At 42.5% G+C, this 21540-nt stretch overlaps 1 protein-coding gene across 3 annotated transcripts in view; it reads left to right on the forward strand.

The window, feature by feature from the left end:
* GGACT (gamma-glutamylamine cyclotransferase) overlaps positions 1-21540 on the forward strand; it is a 355212-nt gene that overhangs the window by 259216 nt on the left and 74456 nt on the right. For all 3 annotated transcript variants that reach the window (XM_069205069.1, XM_069205067.1, XM_069205068.1), the window contains exon 4: positions 11474-11508. The gene's annotated coding sequence lies outside the window, so the exon portion shown is untranslated. The remainder of the gene's footprint in view (positions 1-11473; positions 11509-21540) is intronic.

The following is a 21540-nucleotide window of genomic DNA, read 5'->3' on the forward strand; positions in this document are numbered from 1 at the left end:
CGAATGACTTAGGCTTAAAATTCACATGTGAAGCAAGTCATGAATGGCTAAACGTTCTTGATCTTACTGTGTATGCGCAGAATGGCAAAATAGAAACTACTTTAAATCGCAAGGAAACATCAACAAATAGTGTCTTACATGGTGAAAGCTTTCACCCAAAAGCACTATTAACTAGCATACAATATGGAGAATTAATACACATGCATAGGAATTGCTCAAATGATGAACAAGAGAATCATTTAACAAATATAATGAAACAATACAAAGATTCAAGGTCGGAGGCTACAAGCAAAGCATTTTGAACAAAAGAATTAACAAAGTTATGAGGAAATCGCGAAATGAAGTTCTTATTCCAAAAACTGAGATTTTCAAGAAAGTGATTGAGAATTCCTTGATAATTATTACAACCTGCAGTAAAGAAAGTGGCGAAATACGTAAAATCTTACAGAAACATTGGCGCTTGATAGCTTAAGATTCTGATATAGGCTTAAGGTGGGGATAGGCCATTATTAACATTTCCGAAAGGCATCATCTTTGAAGGACAAATTGGTCAGAAGACACTTCTCCCCAAGGCCACTAATAATTGGCTAACACAATAACAACAGGGCTTCATGAAATGCAATCAGTGAAAGGCATGTAAAATTGGCCTAACAACAAAAAAGTTTGTAAGCAAGGATGAAGTGGAAACATCCGTTAAGTACAGAATCACTTGTGACAGGAGATTTGTGATCTATATCATTGAATACCATTATGGTTTGAAGTACATTGGTAGCACTAAACGCATGCCCAAGAAAAGAATATTGTAACACATCAAGCTAATCAAACATGATCAAAGTTATGCAGTGGTGAGGCATTTACATGTACACCAGACTAAAGACTGGAAAATGCTTAAATAGTATGGTATAGATTATGTACATGAACATGAGAGGGGTGATGATATGACAAAAAAAATTGTTGCAGCTTGAGTCTACATATATTACTCAATTAATTAATTAGACTCCCTTTGGTTTGAATGGCAACAAAGAGCTCTATGTTCATTTATAGATGGAATTATATAGTTACAGCTCGTTTTGGTTCTTGACAAATGTGGTAACATTTTACTTCATTACCCCTCAAATAATCATAAAAACTTTGGTGAATAATCATAACAGAAATGATTTAAGGAACATTTGCGACTGGGGACAGGAGCATAATGGTTGCTTGAGGGTTTGGTTATAAGTCAGGTACTAAACCTTCAGTTTTCATTGTGAGATGATGTTCTCACCGTTATTGGAATGATAGTACTCAATGTGAAATAATATCTTGTATAAAAAATGCGGATGTTAAAGTGTAATCAGTACCCCAGGAGGAATTAATGAAGTACACTAAATTGCTGACGAGGGTTTATTAATCTGCACTACATCGTAATTAATTGTGAGTACAAACAGCAGAGTCACATATTAATTACGTAATAATCACCACACTAAGGTAAACAGCGTTGATGTGCACCCTTGTGAAGTCTCATTATTTGGATTGATAATTATGTGTACCCATGACACATTAGAAAAACATTAGTCATAATCTTAACAATGGTAGAGCTGTAAACAATCTGATTGTGTTCATGTTTGTTTTTTGTATATATTATTTTATTGTCACTGAAAAAGTAAGCTTGAAACTACATGTTCCATGATGCCTCATAATTGATATTTTGAAACAACAGTATAAAAGCAAACATAACGGTAGGACTTATCAACTGTGCAAAAGACTGTCCCATTGTAACATGTCGGTGCAGTTGCTAAGTACATTATACAATAATGTACGGTAAGGAGTTCACAGTGCGGTACAATTCTGCTGGAACGATATATCAATATATATATATATATATATATATATGTGTGTGTGTGTGTGTGTTCACTAAAAAAACGAAGGGTACAGGTAAATTATAGTTAGATTCAGATTTCACGAGAACAAAACCATAAAAATGTAGCAGTTATATTTGTCTCAAGAAACTGTAACTCATGCCCTAAGAGAAGTATAACTTGTGACCCTGCCATGAACTGTTTTCTCATCAATAATTTTAATGTAAAAGTTGCAGTGATATTATGAATTGCCTCTGAACAGATATCAGTGATGTAATATGTGTGGTAATTAGCAGTGCATGGCAAAGGTGTGTCTCCACCTATGTCCCCGTCATGCCCCGTGGCCCCACCCCTTTTACAGCAAAACCATAATAAACGTTGGTGGCTGATTGACACTAAGGCGGAGATAATGTGGCATTTTCCCCATACCATATTTACAAAGCGGCGCAATGCATGCATAGTACCACTATGTAAACCCATGCACTACATTATGCCTGTGCCAGGCATAATGTATGCAAGGGGAGCATTCCCCGTTAAGGGGGCTAAAGAAATTGTGCAAGGAAATCTAAAAGATTTCCTTCCGCCATTTTTTGGGCACTTTTAACACCTGCTCAGAGCAGGTGTTAAAAGGGGCATACCATTATTTATAATTAGCCCCTACGTACTCTGCAGGAGTAACGCCAACATTTTGGCTTTATTTCTCCAGAGTACATCAATAGCATTAAAAAAATTACGCTATTGCCCCCTACTGTGCACCATGGTGCGCTGTATTTTAAATACGATGCAAACATGGTGGCGGTAGGGGGCGCCAAGGGCCGCAAGGAACGTGGCGCTGCACCGCCAAAGAGAAGCCACCTGAACTGTACATGCGGGTGCCGCATTATTTTGCCGACCGCCCTGTCACATGACGTCCTGTCCGCAGCATCCCGCACAATGCCAGCTATATCTGACAGCAGAATACAAGAGGGGCCCCTGTGCTTGCGGAACCCTCAGTTCATACACTGTGCTTCAATGATGAAATAAAAACACAGCTGATTAACGCCAAGGTTTAGGGTGATTTCTAAACTCACTGACTCTCTGGAGAGTGGGAGGACAGACAGGCACTAAAAGGGCATTAACTCTCTAACAGCACGGTGCCACAATAAACCACTTCCAATACTGAGAATTCTTTTAAGCAGTTTATTTTACACAGTTACAGCTGTGTAGATTGTATGTGGCATTTAGAACAGCACACATTCTTACATTCGTGTGGCCTTGTGGCGCTAAACCAAACAGCCGGTTTCGGCCGTCTATGTACATCCATCATTCCGGTCTCTTAAGTGACCGCCTGCTCACATCTCCCCCAAACGTGTCACTTTTTAAAGTTCTCTCCAGACCCAGCCCAGGAGGGTCAGGGTGCAGGCAGTGAGCGTCGGCGCTCTTACCATCGAACTGAGGTACTTTACAATTGCCTTTCATTCACTTCAGTAGATGCGCATTTCAGCCAACATACTTTGAGATACGCCTCCCGTTTCAGCTGTAAACAGAAAATGACTGGATTGTAACCCTCTTGCGCTTTCTTCCCTCCTCGAGCACATAGAAGCTTGTCTTTCAGTTGACATGTCAGCCTCGGCATTTCCATGCGTTCTGTTTCCTTCGCAACTCTTCTCGACGCCTATCTTTCCTTCCTTTCATTTTCCTATTTCTTAGTAGTTCTCCATTCGTTCGCTTACTCTCTCCGTCCCTCATTTCTTTAGCTCATTTGGCCCCATTCTCTTCACTGATCTTACTCTAATCCCGCATTTGTAACAATCTTTTTTTCTGCCTTTCCGGTGGTACATAAAACATGAATTTTTTGGCTATATTAACCTTTCTCTATTCTTCGGGACACTTTGTTTGTTTGAACTCAAGTTTCCGATCTTTGGATTCGTTTTATCTCACTCGTTGGACATTTGCTAGGTGACTAGGCTGTCTTACTTCAAGAAGTATCTTTCCTCTTCTTCTCTCAACACCACACCCCACCAATAACATACTTTTTGTTTGGCTTTTCACACATTTCTATAGTTTTTCCCCAGAGTCTTGGTACTGGCTGAGTCGGGTCCCAAGATAGCTGCTAACACTTCCTGGTTGTAGTCTTGGCAGCCAACCCGATCTCACCATGAGATGTGTGCTTTGGCTCTGCCCAGATATCTATAAAAAAAAAAATTGTAACTACAAAACTACGAACTGATTTACACCAAATCACAAAAACAGACCTTTCTTGACCAAGATCTAGCTTTCTGCCAAATTTGGTGTCATTCTGTTCAGCAGTTCAGGTTGTAGTTGTGTTCCAAATCCCGAAGGGAAATTGCATGAGGGAAAAAGTGTTTTGGGACCCCCCCTTTTTCTTGGCTCGCATTTGATGAATCACCCTAATTAAAAAAAAAAAACATCTGCATTGAGTAACATGCTAGTTTTGAACGGCGTCAAAGCTATTAATAAATAAATAAAATAAAATATACATATATATATATATATATATAATCAGAATACAATTAGTATAAATGCATATTACGAGTACATTAAAAAAATAACTGTACTAATAAATGAATATATTATCTATGTTAGTTTAATAAGCTGATACAGAGCACCTGCTTTTGACATTTTAAATCTGCTAATGTTCTCAGCCTTTCTGTGTACCCTACCTGTCCAGAATGTATGTGTTGAGAAGGGGAAAATGAAAGGTAGAGGCTATGCAGCAGAGCATACCATACCAGGCACTTTAGTCTACCCTTCTCATGAAGCTGAATATTACTATGGCAACCTGTATAGTTTAGCCAGGGACAATCTGGCATCATGGAGTAAAATTTTGTAATACCTTTTGTAGTCTATCATACATGGACTACACTCCTTAACCCCTTCGCTGCCAGGCCTTTCCCCCCCTCAGGTGGCAGGCCTTTTATTGGCTATTTGAGGCAGTTCGCGCTTAGGCCCTCAAAAGTTTTTGTCTACATAAACTATCCACGCCAAACTTGCGTCCTTTTTTTCAAACATCCTAGGGATTCTAGAGGTACGCAGAGTTTGTGGGTTCCCCTGGAGGACACCAAGAAATTAGCCAAAATAAAAACAAAATTTCATTAAAAAAAAAAAAAAAAAATTGGGAAGAAAGGGCTGCAGAAGAAGACTTGTGTTTTTTCCCCCTGAAAATGGCATCAACAAAGGGTTTGAGGTGCTAAAATCACCATCTTCCCAGCTTTCAGGAACAGGCAGACTTGAATCAGAGAACTGCATTTTTCAACACAATTTTGGCATTTTACTGTGTCAGACCCCATTTTTAGTATTTTTTTGTGCTTTTAGCCTCCTTCCAGTTAGTGACAGAAATGGGTGTGAATACTGGATTCTGGACAGCTAAACATTTCTGAAAAGTAGACTAAATTCTGAATTCAGCAAGGGGTCATTTGTGTTAATCCTACAAGGATTTCCAACAGAAAATAACAGCTGAAGAAGAAATTGAAATTGAGGTAAAAAAAACTGCAATTTGTTCTCCACGTTTTACTCTGTAACTTTTTCTTGCAATGTCAGATTTTCAAAAGCAATATACTGTTACGTCTGCTGGACTCTTCTGGATGCGGGGATATATAGGGCTTGTAGGTTCAGCAAGACCCCTAGGTACCCAGAGCCAATAAAGGAGCTGCACCTTGCACTGGGTTTTCATTGTATACTGGGTATACAGCAATTCATTTGCTGAAATATAAAGAGTGAAAAATAGGTATCAAGGAATCCTTTGTATTTCCAAAATGGCTACAAGATAAGGTGTTGAGAAGCAGTGGGTATTTACACATCTCTGAATTTCGGGGTCTCCATACTGGCATGTGAATTACAGGGCATTTCTCAAATAGACATGTTTTTTACACACTGTTGTACATTTGGATGGAAAAAAATGTAGAGAAAACAAGGGGTAATAACACTTGTTCTGCTATTCTGTGTTCCCCCAAGTTTCCCGATAAAAATGGTACCTCACTTGTGTGGGTAGGCCTAATGGCCGCGACAGGAAACGCAACATGGACACATCACATTTTTTAATTGAAATCTGACGTGTTTTTTGAAAAGTGCCTAGGTGTGAATTTGGGCCTGTAGCTCAGCCTGCACCAAGGGAAACCTACCAAACCTGTGCATTTTTCTAAACTAGATAGCTCAGGGAATCTAGGATGGGGTGACTTGTGGGATCTCACCAGGTTCAGTTACCCAGAAACCTTTGTAAACCTCAAAATTTTGCAAAAAAACATTCTTACCTCACATTTCGGTGACAGAAAGTTCTGGAATCTGAGAGGAGCCACAAATTTCCTTCCACCCAGCATTTCCCCAAGTCTCCCGATAAAAATGGTACCTCACTCGTGTGGGTAGGCCTAGTGCCCGTGACAGGAAATCTCCCAAAACACAACGTGGACACATCACATTTTCCCAAACAAAACTGACCTGTTTTTTGCAAAGTGCCTAGCTGTAGATTTTGGCCCCTAGCTCAGCCGGCACCTAGGAAAACCTAGAAAACCTGGACATTTCTAAAAACTAGACAGCTAGGGGAACCCAGAATGGGGTAACTTGTGGTGCTCTCATCAGGTTCTGTTACCCAGAATCATTTGCAAACCTCAAAATGTGGCAAAAAAACCCCACTTTTTCCTCACATTTTGGTGCCCCAAAGTTACGGAATCTGAGTGGAACCACAAACTTCTGTCTACCCAGTGCTCCCCCAGGTCTCCCGATAAAAATGGTACCTCGCTTGTGTGGGTAGGCCTAGACCCCGTGACAGGAGATGCCCCAAAACACTATGTGGACACATCAAAATTATCAAATACAAAACTACCTGTTTTTGAGGGGGGCAACTGCGTTTTTGGTCCTGGGCTCAGCAGCCATCTAGGGAAACTTACCAAACCTAAACATTTCTGAAAACATTTCTGAAAACTAGACACCTGATGGAATCCAGGGAGGTGTGACTTGTATATATCCCCCAGTGTTTTCTTACCCAGAATCCTCAGCAAACCTCAAATCTAGCAAAAAAATCATTTTTTTTCCGCATTTCTGTGCGTGATCACCACACCGGCACAAATTTCCTACCACCCAACATTCCCCTAAGTCTCCTGGTAAAAATGATACCTTGGTGGGCTCAAGTGCCTGTGACAGGGAAGAGCCAAAAACGTGTTGAAAATGAGGGGGAACCAAAGCGGGTCCAAAAGAGCAGTTTGAAAAAAAACGTTTTTAGGCTGACAAGGGGGGCAGAATGTTTATCGGTATAGCTGCGACATTGCTGGGTGGTAGGAATTTTGTGGTTTCCTGCACATTCCGGAAGGTTCCATCACAAAAATGTGGGAAAAATGTGTGATTTCAAGCAAAGTTGGAGGTTTGCAGGGCATTGTGGGTAAGAAAATGGTGCGGGGGACATGTGAAGCACACCACCGGGGGACTTACCCAGGTGTTTAGTTTTCAGATGTTTCTAGGTCTTGTAGATTTTTCTACATGGCAACGTCCCAAAGTCCAAAAAATGCAGACCTCACCAAGTGGGACGATTTTGAGAGCTAGACAAGCTCTCATGGCCCAAATGTAAAACCAAAACCCCAAATAATCAAATGTCCTCTTGCTTGCCGTGGGATAAGATGTTTGTGTGCGGGGGAGAGCTGAACAACTGTTACCTCCTCCAGTTGGGGTGGAGGCCTAACCATGCCCATACTGGTTGGTAGCCACCAACCCACTATATTTTTTTTAATCCCCTGGCATCTAATGGGCTTTCTGCCCCTCCCCTCACCTCCCAGGGAGTGGAACGGGGTAATTGCCTTATCTTATCTTATGTATTTGGGGTGGGGGTATGGCCATACCCCCAACCTCTTTAAAAAAAAAAAAAAAATCTTCCCTGGTCTCTGCTGGGCTTTCTGCCCACCTTGGGTGCAGATGGGCCTTATAAAAATAGGCGCAATGGCCAACAGTAACGTGCCCCGATGGGAAGCGACTCTTGTGCAAGGGGCTGACCCTCAAACAAAACACACACAGACTAATTCCTGGTGCCTAAGTGGTTTCTGTCCCCCTTCCCCAGGGGCAGATCGACCTAATAGAAATAGGCCGATCTGCCACCAAAGGGGGTTTGTTAGAAATGGGGTTTCTGGTTGGCTAGGGTATGCACCTCAGCCAGGCAGAACTTACCCACTCTAGTCAGGGCAAGGGAGTTACACGTCCAAGATAACTCCTGCTCACCCCCTTGGTAGTTTGGCACGAGCAGTCAGGCTTAACCCGGAGGCAATGTGTAAAGCGTTTGCACAACACACACACACCTGTGACGCAATATCCCCACCACAAAGGAAACACAACACCAGATTATATGAAAATATACTGTATTGTACACAACGTAATTATCAGACCAACATCACATAATAGTACTATCCTGCTACCTTAGCAGTTGTCAGAACGTTACACATTAGTTACTCTGCAAACTAGCAGTAGTCACACATAACACACAGGTTACTCAGTATTCTGCAACATAAGCAGTAGTCAGGAAACACGTAATCACATTAGAACACTTGTCATAAGAATATCATAAAACGCCCATAGTAGGAACATTAGAAAACCTATGGCAAGTTAGAGAAACATATTAGCAAGTCACGCCCATAAAAGGAACATGTGCACACATATGTAAAAGCATCATAGAACAGGTAGGCAATATATCATAATAGCAAAGTCTGTAGAAAGAACTTTAGATTAGGAACATATTGGTCCATTTAAAAGTACCTGTCTTGATGGTGAGGCACTTCCAGTGCCTAAAACAACTAATGGGGCCCCCGGCGCTCCTCTGCGCAAAAACAGGGGCCTCCCTCAACATGGCAGACCGAGAGGGGCGGCACGCACCATCTCTGAATTTTTGACGGGCCCCTTCTGGGACCCGTGATCACTGGGGGGCCCCCCGGGCCTCCACCGGCCCTCTCCAAGGGGGGGCCCAAGTCAGGGAAATCCTTTAAAGGGGGAGGGGGCGCCTCGCGCTCCCTCCTGGCAAAGATGTAAAAGATCGTTGCAGGGGTCAGGGGCCACAGCACCCTGCCCCTGGGAACAACTCAACAAGAAGGAGCACAGGGCTGGTGGGCCCAGCTACAGGCCAGCACAAGGGGTGCAGATGGTGGCAGTTCCTCCTAGTGACCAGGCAGATCACAGGTCAGCACAGCAGCAGCAGTCCATGGCGGTTTCCTGGTGAGTCCATTCATCAGCGTTCTGTGTCCAGTTTCAAGTTCCAAGAATGTTCAAATTGTGGGGGAAATTCCCCTGTACTTATAGTCAGTTCTTACAGTGTTTTACAATGGTAGGGAGAGGAGGTTCCAGCCAGTTACAACTGGTTCTGGGAGTGCCCCCTCTCTCCTTTCAGCACAGGCTCCAAACATCAGTGGGGGGTTAACGACCCTATTGTGTGAGGCCAGGGCACAGTCTTTACAAATGCAGGTGTGCCCCGCCTCTCCCTTCTCTCAGCCCAGGAAGACTATTCAGTATGCAGATGCACCTCGGTGACACCTCCACCCTCCCTGTGTACAGGCTGTCTGAAAAGTATGCACAAAGCCCCAACTGTCACTCTGCCCAGACGTGGATTGGAGTCAAGCTGCAAAACACCAGAATTATAAGCACAGATAAATGTGCACTTTCTAGAAGTGGCATTTCTGTGATAATAATAAAAAATACACCCACACCAGTAAGCAGTATTTATTGTCACCATCACAATCATACCAAACACGCCTACGCTACCCCTCATAAATCAGACAATACCCCTTACACATAAGGCAGGGCATTTCTAATGCAATCCTATGAGAAGGCAGCACTCACAGCAGTGAGACACCAAGTTAGGCTGTTTGTCACTACTAGGACAGGCCATGCAATATGGCACATGTCCTGCCTTTCTACATACATGGCACCCTGCCCACAGGGCTAACTAGGGCGTACTTTAGGGGTGACTTACATGTAGTAAAAGGGGAGTTCTGGGCCTGGCAAGTAAATTTAGATGCCAGGTCCCTGTGGCAGAAAACTGCGCACACAGGCCCCTGAGACAGGTTTGAAAGTCTACTTCAGTGGGTGGCGCAAGAAGCGCTGCAGGCCCACTAGTAGTATTTAATTTACAGGCCCTGGGTATAGAGATACCACTGTACAAGGGACTTATAGGTAAATTAAATATGCCAATTAGGTATAAGCCAATCATACCAACTTTAGATGGGAGAGCACCTGCACTTTAGCACTGGTCAGCAGTGATAAAGTGCTCAGAGTCCTAGAGCCAACAGCGAGAGGTCAGAAAAACCAGGAGGAAGGAGGCAAAAAGACTAGGGATGACCATGCATATGGCCAAAAGTCCAACAGGGTTGAAGTGGCCTATAATAAATTTCTCCCCCAGAGGAGAGACCCATGCCTAAGTGGTCGCTCTCCTTGGGTGAAACTGACGTAAAAAAAAAAATCCCGGGTGTCTAGTAGTTTCTGCCCCCCTTGGGGGCAGATTGGTCTATTAAAAATAGGCCGATGACTTAAAAAGAATTAAAGATAGAATTGGCAACCAATTATTAGAGCTCCATTGACTTGAAATAGGTCCTGGTCAAAAGCTTCAGCATAAATCAAGGAATAGGCCTTAAGTAGCTAGTACAGTCCATCATTCCTTCTCCCTCTTAGCAATGACACACTGTGTGCTACCTAGCAGCAACATAGGTAGGTTTGTACTATGCTGCAATAGTGTCAGTGTTATGACTACAACTGTTCTTTTGTAGAAATATATGATTTACTGTATAAAAACAACTTTGAATGTAATGTAGGCTCCCTTGTACCATGAAAGAAGGGTACCTCATTTACCACTGAGCAGTACACAGTGTCAATTGCTAGGAGATACCCGAAATGAACCATATCTTAGTAGAGATGGTAGATTTGTGCTGTCTCTTTGCACTGATGTAATGTATGCTGCTTACAAGCAACCCAACCATGTTTGCACCACAGTACAAGGCAGTCAGTGTTACAGGCAACATTTTTGTACAGAAAGGAATACCTCAGAGGTTAAAAACAATGCTGCATGTAATCTAGCAATTGTTGCACCATGAACAAGGGTTTGTGTATTGCTTCTTAGCAGTAGACACTGCTCCAGTGCGAGAAGACTACATAAAAAGATACCAGTGTTACAGGCAGCACTGGTCTGGTGGAGAAAGTAGTACCTTCCTTCATAAAAACAATGCTGTTGATAATGTGCTCACTTGGGCGCCCTTGCACTACGGTGCAAAGGTTCATGTGATGCTACTACTTGGTACGCATTGCATCAGTGCTAACAGGCAGAACAAATGAGCTACACCTTAGTGGATATGGTGCATTTCTTCTGGCTCACTTTCACAGAATGCAGCACAGCAATATTAATTGCTGCCCAGTGTTGAGGAAAATGGTTGTGTACTCATTGCCTATATGTCAAAATTTTGTGTTTCAAGTTATGATGCCTTTAAGTAATAATGCCAACATATTTTAAAATACTTTTATACTTGATTTTAAATCTGATATTACACATGAGTTTAAAAATGATTCACTAGTATCTTTAGAGTTAAGTTTTATTGCAGTAAACAATATGAGGATGTAGACTAATAGAGAAGGCAACATATAGGCGAAACACAAACTTACAATGATTTCTTTTTTTTTACCAGGATAGGTGGCTCAGAAAAGAGGTGTCAGTGGAAAGGTGAGTCCCGCCCCTTTCCTTACTATGCACAACTGTCATGCTGGGGAGGAGTCTCAGTGGAGAGGCCACTGTATTCCCATACACTACTAAACGCATCTGCTAAGGGGAGAGTTGTCAGTGGAGAGGTCATTTCCTCCCCACACCCTAATGCACATATTTTGTCTAAAACAAGGTCTCAGCAGATACACCACCCCCTTCACACCCTATCATGCATGCCCGTGATCCTCAGGAGAGGTCTCCGCGGAGAGGCCATCCCTTCTCTGGATCCTACAACATACACCTGTAGTCCAAGAGAGAGGTGTCAGCTGAGAGGCCAGTGCCTTCTCACACTTTTCTTCGAACACTTGTCATCTACAAGAGGTCTCTATGGAGAGGCCAATCACTCTCCACACCCTACTACTAGTCGAAGAGAGAGGTCTCAGCAGAGAGGTCAGTCCCTTTCCACACTCTACTACGCATGCCTGTCATCACCCAAGGGAGGGGTCTCAGCGGAGCGGGCAGACCCTCTCTATACTCTACTACGCATTACAGTCGTACAACACAGAGGTCTCAGCAGAGAGGTCACTCCTTCCCCACACCCTACTAGGCACAGCTGTCCCCCGGGTAAGGATCTCAGCTGAGAGTCCAGTCCCCTCACAAACTTTACTACGTACTCCTGACATCCAAGAGAGAGTTTTCAGTGGAAAGGCTAGTCCCTTCTTACACCCTCCTACTCACACCTATCATCTAGGGTAAGGGTGTCATTGGAGAAACTAGTCCCTCCCTGCACATACTACGATCATCCGTACCTTGGGGAGGGGTCTTGGCGGAGAGGCCAGTCCCTCTGCACAAAACTCCCAAATCTGTCTAAGAGAGAAGCTGTAGTGGAGAGGCCAGTCCCTCCTTGCACCCTACTATGCACACCTATTACCTAGAGGAGCCATGCCAGTGGAGAAACCAGTCCCTCTGTACACCCTGCCACACACATCTGTCACCCTGGGGAGGGGTCTCAGTGAAGAGGCCAGTCCCCCTCCACACCCTGCTATAGACACTCGTCCAAGAGAGAGGTCTCTACGAACAGGCTAGTCCCTCAGCACACCCTACTACACACACTTGTCATTCTCAGGAGGGCTGTTGTGGAGAGGGCAGTTCCTGCTCACAATCTTCTATGCATGTTTGTTGCCCTGAGAAGAGTTTATAGTAGAAAGATAAGTCACTCCACACACCCCCTAATACACTCACCTGTTGCCTTGGGGAGAAATGTTAGGGGAGAGAGCAGTGGAATGCACTCGGGAATTGTGTGACTGGCTCTCGTGGACCTCTTGCAGGTCTCTCACAATAGTATTCATTACACAGCAAAAATTACTGCAATACAATCTTTTAAATGAAAACCTTATACGTTTTATTAAAACATGAAATAATACATGAACATGATATATAAAGAACACCATAATACTAAATTAATTAATGCGCAACCTCGCTAGAGTCTCACAAGTGTGAAGACACACCCATGAAAGAGTTCTCATTAGACAAAATCAATGCCAAAATTTATTCTAGTAAGTACCCACCCTCCTTTTTAGGTCACAGCCTACCAGACAGCACAGCTGTCTGGTTTACTAAAGACATCTTGGGGACTTTCGGCACAAGCTAGGCGTGCCAAGTGCATTGACCTCATATGGCACCTTGTCACACTGCTGATAAAGCTATACGATTTTTTCATTCCATGGGAAAATTGCTTGCGGCAAAGCTTACAAATCACCCCCTTGGCAGGCACCTTCTTTGCACCAGACGGTATATAAAAAAAATGGTCATCTACTATTTATGTTTTGAAGAACACCAACATGGTCACTACATAATGAAAGCATCTTTATTGTACTGATTTCAACTTTCAAAGGCAAGCAAGCTCTTGAGTGTAGTGCACCAGAGGGGAAACTGGCTTTATTTGCTTTAGGTTCTCCAGGTTTAGTTTGCCCCTCCCGTTGCCCTCAACTGTGTTTACTGTATTCCTCCACAAACTCCCTTTCTGTAAAGCGGCTGTTAAATCTTATACTTATCTTGCCCAATTTGCTGTGCATGCAAAAATCACAATGAAATGTCATGCGCTATCTTCTGATGGCACTTGTTTATCTTTCTTTCTCTGACTTCAAAGTGAGAGGACTTTTGTAACAAGCTTGCTGGTTACCGGGGATCAGAAAGAGGTTTTTTTCTAGCACATGGACAACATTTAAATGAACTGCATGAGTATTTCAGAATATATAAGAATTAGGGACCCAATTGAAGCCTATTTTTTGTCATTTCTGAAGTGTGTTGGAAACAAATACTTTATTATGATTAAAACAAATCATTATACTAGGTGGTGCAATTTTCACTTTTTTTGTTTGTGAGCTGTATAGTTTCTGAGGGTGCTAGTCGGTCCCCTCTGTACTGCAAGGTAGCACTCAGCTCCTTTACGGGAGCTGAGTGCTATCTTGTAGCACTCTTCCCAGTTGTCTGACCAGCAGGAATGCTCTATTGCAATGTTCCTGCCGGATAGACTGTTGGGAACATTGTAATGGGGTGGGGAGGGGTCCTCCCTGTGAGTTTGGCGGTCTTGCGGTGGGACTGCTAGATTCGTAATTAAGCCGTTAGGCCCAAATTATGCTGTATATTACAGTCCGTCAGCAGAAGACTATTTGAAAGGCCTCTTTCAAATGTTTTTCTAGTACCCAAGGACTTAGTTTTACTGCAATTGGTATTTAGGCATTATCATTAAAGACTGACTTAGGGGGAACAGATGCCTTGCCCTCCCAACATGTGACTAATTTGACACATCACAACAGGACGCCACTATCCACCATGGCTTCACCTACCACATTGCATGTGTAGCAATCCTCAGCCATTTCTCCTCTATTTCAAAGCCCATTCCCGGACTTTCCACCACCATGAGCCCCTAGCCCCAATACACGGGCCTAAGTACATCACACAAATGTATTTGCTGTAATTACATTACTCAATGTTGTAACGTGTATATGACTCTGACTTTACCAAGATTGTTGATCTCTGCGGCATGTTGATCCTGTGCTACCTCATGCCCTTGTCTTTCTCTAACCCCCTTCCTTTCCCTCTTCCCTCCCAAGACACAAAGCTCTGCAATGGTTGTTTTGTAAACAATTAAAAAATATATATTTTTTAAATCATTAAAGACAGACTACATTTCTACCATTATATGATGAGGCTGCAGTGATGAATAAGGGCTGACTTCATAGTCCTCGGGAAGTAAGATCCCATGTATTTATTTTTAACATTATTGGTAAAAGAGGGGAATGTTAGTTTGCGATAGTGTCAAGAGACTTATGTACAACCTTGAGCGCTCATGCCTGTAAAAAAAAAAAACAGTTGAACTGCTATATAAAAATATATTCTGATATATGGGCTGGAAATCCAATAGTGACAAAGAAGAAAGTCTGGAAATAATTAGTCAGGACAAATTATTTATCTTGGACATACATAATATTCAGTCTAAAAATACACTGTGTTTTTTCTATGAAGTTAATCTTAAGGGCCACATTTACAAGAATGGCACTGATGCGTCAGATTTCTTGTGCTTCCCTAAGGCCCCCTAACAACGTCATAGATGCACTGTATTTACAATACAGAGATCCATGGTGCATATTTTCACAGATGCGTCAGAAATTCTGCAGCATCTCTTTGCGCTAAACTCACGCATTGCTGGAGTAGCACTGTTAAAATGATGCTACTCCAGCAATGCGAGTAGGCTCCCATTGGAAAAAGTCCTGCATCAATTTTCGCCTTTTCTGAACAGGCAGTAAAATTCTGATGCAGTGAAGTCACAGAATGACGCAGTGAAATGTTGTGAATGTCACTATGTCTGTTCTGCATGGCTTTTTGCCTGGGAAAGGCTACCTTGCATAAATTATATCTGGCACAGGTATAATCTGATGCCAGGCTTTACAATCTGACGCATTGGGCCCAATGCACCAGTATGTAAATCTGGAGCACTGCAGGGCACTGCTAGTGCCACCACTGCGTCCCAAAAAAATAATTATACAGTGGTGGCACAAAGGGCTTGTAAATGAGGCCGTACGTTTGCTATAACTGATGATTTGCCTAATGTAATGAATTCTACATGACAGCACTGCTTGTTATTATTGACATTAGATATGTATAATAATTTTCAGTACAATTTTGATTTAGTTTAGCTAATCATTTTTTTCCATGTCAAATCGTACACCACAACGCCTCGCACCTAAAATGTTAATATGTTCCCCTGTATTGGCTGAAAGAAAAAAATATCTTAGGTGATTAAGGATGCCGTTTTGTGGATTGTGTATTTTATAATGTTGGAAATGGGGTTTCTGGTTGGCTAGGGTATGCACCTATGCCAGGCAGAACTCACCCACTCTAGTCAGGATGAAGGAGTTGCACACCCAAGATAACCCTGCTCACTCCCTTTGTAGCTTGGCAAGAGCAGTCAGGCCTATCCCAGAGGCAATGTGTAAAGCGATTGCACAACACACACAACACACTTGATGCACTATCCCCACCTCAAAGAAAACACAACACCAAGTTATATAAAAATAAACTGTTTTGTACACAACATTATTAGACCAAATACATGTCAGTAATACTCTACTACCCAAGCAGTTGTCAGAACCTTAGACAGTACTTTTACTCTGCAAAGACCAGCAGTTGTCACATATCACACAGGTTACTCACTATTCTGTATCACAAGTAGTAGTCAGGAAATCCATTACTACAATGATGCACATGTCATAAGATCCTCATACATGCCCGTACCAGGAACATCAGGAAACACATGGCAAGTCATAAAAGCACGTCCTCATACAATTACCAGAATGCCCATAAAAGGAACATCAGAAAATATATGGTGGAATATATAGTCGAAGTTATGAAAGACACATCAGCATAAATGCATATGTCATATTGAACACATTACCACCAATGCAAATGTCCTAATAAACATATGTTACCCCAACATGCCCTGACATTGTCATATACCATCCATCTTAGAGGCACATACAGTGAAGTGCACCAAAAATGCACATGCCTTAATAAGGAGGGCACCTCGAGTGAAAACAAAGGGAAGGGGCCCCCCAGCGCTCCTTGTCGCCAAAACAGTGGCTGCCTGATGATTGGGGAAGGGGAGGTGGCTGGCACCCACCCCGTCTGTTTGTATGTAGGGGCCCCTCCTGGGACCCGTGCCTGAACTGGGGCTACCACTATCCCTGCAGGCCCCTGGGCCACAACCGGCCCTTCCTGGGGAACAAACGAAAGAGGCCCAGTGGTGCGGGGGGCCTCCGATGAGGCTTCCGCCCTGCCCACGACTCCTGCAAACTTAGGGAGGTCCGGTGGGGCGGGGAGCCTCCGAAGAGGCCTCCTCCCCGCTCGTCCTGCATACAACTTCTGGGGCCTTAGTGGAGGGGGGTCTCTGATGAGGCCTCCTTCCCGCACGGCAACCGCACCCAACACGGTGCACGAGCCTGCTAAACTTCTGGGCTGCAGATGTGCTCCAGGAGTGTCCCCTCTCTCTTCCAGCACAGGCTCCAGACATCAGTTGGGGGTAAACAAGCCCCTTTTGTGAGGCCAAGGCACAGCCTTTACAAATGCAAGTGTGCCCGCCTCCCCTTCTCTCAGCCCTGGAAGACCATTCCAAATGTAGATGCACCTCTGGGACACCTCCACCCTTCTGGGTACAGGCTGTCTTAAAAGTATGCACCAAGCCTAACTGTTACTCTGTCCAGACATGGATTGGAGTCAAGCTGCAAAACACCAGAGTCATGAGCACAGAGAAATGCTCACTTTCTAGAAGTGGCATTTCTGTAATGGTAATAACAAATCTGCCTACATCAGTAAGCAGCATTTCTCACTACCATTACAACCATAACAAACATGCCTATGCTACCCCTCAGAAATCAGACAATACCCCTTAGACATAAGGCAGTGCATTTCCAAAGTAATCCTATTAGAAGGCAGCACTCATAGCAGTGAGAAACCAAATAGGCTGTTTGTCACCAACAGGACAGGCCACGCAACCAGGCACAAGTCCTGCCTTCTACATACATAGCACTCTGCCCAGAGGGCTAGCTAGCGCCTACCTTAGGGGGGTGACTTACATGTAATAAAACGGGAGTACTGGACCTGGCAAGTAAATTTAGATGCCAGGTCCCTGTGGCAGAAAACTGCACATGCAGGCCCTGCGCTAGCAGGCCTGAGACAGGTTTGAAAGGCTATTTCAGTGGGTGGCGAAGCAGTGATGCAGGCCCTCTAGTAGCATTTAATTTACAGGCCCTGGGTATAGGGATACCACTATTCTAGGGTACATTAAATGTGCCACTTAGGTGTAAGCCAATCATACCAACTTTAGGAGGGAGAGCACCTGCACTTTAGCACTGACCAGCAGTGAAAAAGTGCTCAGTGTCCTAGAGCCAACAGCGAGAGGTCAGGAAAAAATGGGAGGAATGAGGCAAAAAGGTCTTGGATAGAATGTCTTTTTTCGTTCTAGTCAGATAGAACTGTCTTAACTGTAGCTTTATGCTATAATGCTACTATTAAAAGTATTTTAAAAACTAGTTTATTGTAGATGTGTATATTAAATCATTCTGGTTAATGTATTTTACCTTTTTGTAGATTGGAAATGCATGTTTACATGGACAAAAAGTTTTAAAAAGTCTACTTTAATAATAAAAATACAGTGCAAAAAAACTCGGATTATACAGAAGATACAAATATTTAAAAAGTGGCAAACAAATACTGTTAATGAGATATGTGTGTCCCGATTATAGTGTGCTGTGAAGCAGGGCATTCTTTTAACTGATGACCTTGTCTTTATGATGCTTTTAAGCAAACTTTCCAAACAGAAACACGTTTCTTGTAGCAGAGATTTACATATGTATATATATTTTGTTTCACCTTTTTCTTTGAAAAATATTAACGTTGACAAGTAACCTTTTGAGCCTGGGCTATTTTAATTACAATTCCCTTTTCTGACTCTAAGTGAAGAGGAATGCACTAATCCCCTGCTGAGAATAAATTGCAAGTTCTTGTACTTAACGTTGACCCTTTAACAAACTCTGCGAGCCGCATTTCCTCGTATAGGGCTCTTTTTGTTAGTCAAATTACATTCAGTAACGCAATGGCTATTTACATGAACATGGGGAAAGAAAGCGGAAAGAATATGTCAAAAATCTATAAACTATTGAAAACACTCATAGGCTACTCTGAAAACGATTACAATTCACACATTTTAATACCTTTTTCTTTTCTGCAAGTACAAATATTGAAAAGTACCGACTCTGTGCCAGCTTGGCATTTTCAGTTGTTTTAATTACATCTAAACCAGACTCAGACAGTGGATGATGATGTCAAACAATTTGTTGATTTGCAGGAGTGGGTTTTGATTGCACATGATTTACTTAATACTTTGATATGCTTTAGACATTCTCAGCAGCTGTCTTCAGATTCCCCTGTAGATTTCCATAGCACTGAGCATTAAAGAAAAAACATAAAGCTCAAGTTATTCCTTGTCTGATGAGAATAGTTCATCCAGTCCTGTAGTTTTGTTTCTTTGGTATGTGATATGGAAGACTGCCAGGCGCATTACCTGCAGTAAAGCTACTGGGAGAGTAACAAAATAAGGTGCCACAGCAACATAGTCAGTGTAGGGATAAACGACTTACAGGCCAAACCAAAGTTATATTTAAAAAATAAACATTTCATAACTAGCTATCACAATAATTAAATCAGTGAAACTTAGTACTCAGCAGAAAAAAATGCAATTTTTAGAGAAAATCAGTAATGGAGAAGCTGGAGAAAAACATTCTTTGGATTTTTTTGTAGTAACAAATTAAGGCTCTCATTATGAGCGGCCCCGTTAATATACTACAATACGTTTATGGGTTTTGTGATAAATATCGCCTGGTCAAACCTGCTAATATTTATTGGGGGAAATGCCAGGTATTTAGTGGGGAACATGTGGATATTGGTGTCATAAACACCAAAATCTGCATCTTATTGCCCAGAAAGTTGTAATTGGATATTATTTATGGCACCCGCTCAGCTGAGTCAGATTTTATCAGATGCAATAAATATCAAACCTTTTAGCAGGCTATTGGTAGTAAGGGCCGAAAGCTAACTAAAACAATATACACCAAAAAGTATGGGTTAAAACAATCTTCCTAGTTTACTGAGCAGTTAAAATGTTCTAGCCTTTAAGATTTAAACAGCAGAGAAAACACATATATTTAAAAAAAAAAATCTTGCTCCTGTTTTTAGTAGTTATTCTACACCTAGGTGAAGTTGTATGTTGCATATTCTTCACCTATCCTACCAAACATAGGTTTTTGCTTACACATCAGGTAATACGCTGAAGGGGCAAAGTGGTGTCTCTTATGGCCTAAAACGCTTAACTAATTGGAATTGTAGACAGGTGCTACAGACTGCTGATTCACGCTTTTTCTGGCTTTCTCAGGGGCCTTTGCCAAACTACCAAGCTTATGCACATGATGGGTCCAATGGGTGACACAAATCTTTTTTACGCTTCCTTCACGCAAGTAGACGCGCAGCGTCCTGCTGAGAGGCTTCTCCTACAACTTGTGGCTCTATCTTCTTCGTTGTTAATAGACTCTGCGACTACCAGGAGATATTGTCTTGACACTTTGTATCTTTTTAGCCTGGTAGTGGATCGCCAATAGCATATTGAGCATCTCAGTGTCCCAAGGGTTGTGTTAGGTACTAGAGACAGGGAGGTGAAGTCCGAGAGGGGCCGTGGTACAAGGGAGAACATCTCTTCACATCTCATTACTGCATAAATGAGGAAAACATATCCTTTGAGAAAGCTTCATGGAAAAGTCCGACAATAATGTTGTAAAAATGGATGGCAATTAGCTCTGGAAAAATGTATTATTGTAAACTTTAGGCTCAGGATTTACACTATCACACAACTGTAAATAGTTTTTGTTCAACTGTCCAAACCTCCCTCCTTACTTTCCTTAATTTCCAATTTCGGTAGCAAAAGTATCTTCGTTTTTAAAATCTCATCATACTTTTTTTTTTTTTTATCAGAATGTACAAAATAGTAATAAAACAAAAAAAGCATGTACAATAAAAAATATTTGAATTGAATACATTTCATAATACCAATAAACAAACCAACCACTCCTATTTAATATAAAGTACATGGTGCAGTAGTGCCGATTAGAAAGTTGATTGAGCATAAAAGCAATTGGCTTGCAATCAAAAACGCTTATTATTTGGATCTTATTCTATAATTATTTAGATCTGGAATAATACATTGTTTAAGTGTGCCCAATGTGTCTGTAGGAAAGTGCCACTGTTGGCATGGTTACCCTCCCCCACTTTTTGCCTAGTGTGATGCCAACTTTGATTGAAAGTGGCCTGGGACCCTGCTAACCAGGCCCCACCCCCAGTGTTCTTCCCTAAAACTGCACCTTTGTTTCCACAATTGACACAACCCTGGCACACAGTTAAGTCCCTTGTAAAAGGAACACATAGCACCAAGGGCCCTGTGGCCAGGGAAGGTCTCTAAGGGCTGTAGCATGTATTATGCCACCCTAGAGGACCCCTTACCAAGCACATACACACTGCCTTGCAGCTTGTGTGTGCTGGTGAGGAGAAACAGACAAAGTCAACATGTCACCCCCTCTCAGGGTGCCAAGCCTACAAACCACTGCCTATGGCATAGGTAATTCACCCCTCTAGCAAGCCTTACAGCCCTAAGACAGGGTGCACTATACCACAGGTGAGGGCATAGCTGCATGAGCAATATCCCCCTATAGTGTTTAATTCCATTCTTAGACATTGTAAGTGCAGTGTAGCCATATTGAGTTTGTCATTACTAACTCCACAGCTCCATAATGGCTTCACTGAATACTGGGAAGTTTGGTATCAAATTTCTCAGCACAATAAACCCACACTGATACCAGTGTGGGATTTATTGAAACATGCACACAGTATGTTAACCAAACTGCTAATGTAGGATTGACCGGTCTGTGCCAGCCTCCCACTTTCAGACAA

The sequence above is a fragment of the Pleurodeles waltl genome, chromosome 8 (assembly GCF_031143425.1).
Source record: "Pleurodeles waltl isolate 20211129_DDA chromosome 8, aPleWal1.hap1.20221129, whole genome shotgun sequence".
Lineage (NCBI taxonomy): Eukaryota > Metazoa > Chordata > Amphibia > Caudata > Salamandridae > Pleurodeles > Pleurodeles waltl.